This window comes from Centroberyx gerrardi, chromosome 4 (assembly GCF_048128805.1).
Source record: "Centroberyx gerrardi isolate f3 chromosome 4, fCenGer3.hap1.cur.20231027, whole genome shotgun sequence".
NCBI classification, from domain to species: Eukaryota; Metazoa; Chordata; class Actinopteri; order Beryciformes; family Berycidae; genus Centroberyx; species Centroberyx gerrardi.
Genome location: NC_136000.1, coordinates 33,799,831 through 33,802,107, shown reverse-complemented (window position 1 = coordinate 33,802,107; position 2,277 = coordinate 33,799,831). Strand labels below are relative to the sequence as shown.

Below are 2,277 nucleotides of genomic sequence, written 5' to 3'. Positions count from 1 at the left end.
TCCCGCAGCGTAGGTGCGTTGTCAGAAAAGCCAGTCGCACACCGGTGTAAAACGACTCCAAAGAGCTGAGCAGATAATCCTCGGATCCAAAGCGCAGCGTAGAAGTCCGTGGGTAATCAACAGGGCAGGTAGAGCTGGAAGCGGTGAGGCAAGGAGGCCGCAGAGAAACAGCGGAGATCTGTGGCACTGAGCAGGGGTGAGTCAGCAGAGAAGCATCGGTGTAGAATCACTGGAACGTCGGGCCACCGCGGAGGATCCACGGATAATCGCCGATGATCAGACTGGGAGAGGTGGAAGTGTCGGGTTCGCTGACACAATTGAAATGGTTAGCGGAGGTTGGCACGATAAAATCAGGCAGGATGGAGCTTTTCAGGCCGGCAGATGAAGATGATGGTGAAACAGGTAAATCCAGGAAGGAAGGAGGTGCGCATTGGACCACTTTATATATTCTAGTAAATACCGAATGTAATCCTGTTTGTTAGCAGGTTAAATTCAATGGTACTAAGTTCACTGAACCAATTCAACAAATTACGCAATGATCTACTATAAAGCAAGTAGATTAATCGACAAACGGGCTAAAAACACCGAACTGACGTAGACAGGACTTGCAGCGTCTCGCCATCTTGGATCGCCATCTTGGAATGCCATCTTGGAATGCCAGAGCCTCCCCTTGTTGTTTGCAGCCCAACTGTGCCCTGGTGAAAGTTCTTCCTTCTTGGTGTGCCATTATATTTTACCTTAGAAGCTACCCGTGCTTAGCACCTCTATCCAAGGAGCCTTTAGTTTATTTATCCGCCTAGTTATTTTTTTGTCCCTTTCACCACTGTACAGGGCTCGGCCAAACAGCAAATCCTGCCACAGATGCCCTTGACTCACTGGTGTTACCCTACACGGAAGCCTTTAGTAAAAGGCGAAAGACTTGCACGTCATGAAAAGAGAAACCAGAGGAAATGCAGCCCCTCTCCTCAAGAGCGGCAAAACAGCCTGGTGGTCTCGGTCAACAGCGGTACGCCTGGTATGGCTAGCTGCATTTATTTATTGTTGTTATTATTATTATTATTATTATTAGCCTATATTATTTATCTATCATTTTACTTTCCAAATAAAATGATTCTTCCCCTATTGCAAATGCAGGCTAATGTTGTCCTTCCATGACTTTTCCTACAGTATTTGGACATGAAATGCCGCTATTGATGGAGATGTGAAAGAAAATGGACTTGGAACAAACACCAAGCGGAGGAACTGGACTTGGAAAGTTCAACTCCTGTCTGTTGTCACAGTCATTTTTTCATTTTTTTCTCTTTCTTTTTTTGGGGGGGGACTTAATGAATATATATATTTTTTTTGTTATTATTTATTGATCATTTTACTTTCCAAATAAAATGACTCTTGCCCTATTGCAAATGTAATGTTGTTGTCCTTCCATGACTTTTCCGACAGTATTTGGACATGAAACGCCGCTGTTGATGGAGATGTGAAAGAAAATGGACTTGGAACAAACACCAAGCGGCGCCAGCGGCACGGTGCGGCCATTGGCGCGCTGTGTGCTGTGAGAACAGGTGTTTATAAAGCACTAGCGCATGGAACGGCGGGGACGCCGCTTGGCGCATGGAACGCGGGCAGCCAATGAGGGTGTTGTATTTGTTTTATGTAGGCTAGTTTGGGCTTATAATACATGGACATAGATTTATGTAGCATTTGTTATTGATTTATTTGATTCATGTACTGTTTAAGAAACCTACCTGATAGTTGCCACTCAGCGGCAGTATTGGTCAGTTAATGTCAGAATGCCTACATGTTTGGCAGCCCCAGAATGCCTTGTTCGTGAATATACAGGAAGAGAATGTTAGTCTAAATGTGTTCCGGAGAGAAATATGGCGACAAGCCTAAGGTTATGTTACTGATGTAAACATGTTTTGAGAACATTCAGTAAAATGAACATAAGAACAACAGTGACGTTCCGTTCGTTTATTTCGTACAGAAGTTGTAGTTATGGTCAGAACATTATGGTGCCGAAACCCGAGAAGGGAGAAGTATGGTCAGACTAATTAACAAATAGCTACAGCTACAGCTAACAACAACCTAGAAGCTGACAATGAACCAGAAAATGTCTGAACGATTACAGAGACTGAAACAGAAGCGCAGAGTTGTTCAGGCTTCTGCGACCAGACTGCTGCAGTCTATTGAAGAGGAACTAGACGAGGATAACGTCAACTGTGACCACCTACGCGAGCTGTTATCCATGTTATCGGTCAAGGAAGGGAATCTTCTGGAGTT

The 2,277-nt window shown here is 44.4% G+C and overlaps 1 non-coding gene across 1 annotated transcript; it reads right to left on the bottom strand.

The window, feature by feature from the left end:
- Positions 1-835: 835 nt before the first annotated feature.
- Positions 836-950, bottom strand: LOC139928994 (U5 spliceosomal RNA). Its single transcript, XR_011785388.1, has one exon. It is a non-coding gene; the product is annotated as a U5 spliceosomal RNA (small nuclear RNA).
- Between the last annotated feature and the right edge of the window lie 1,327 nt (positions 951-2,277).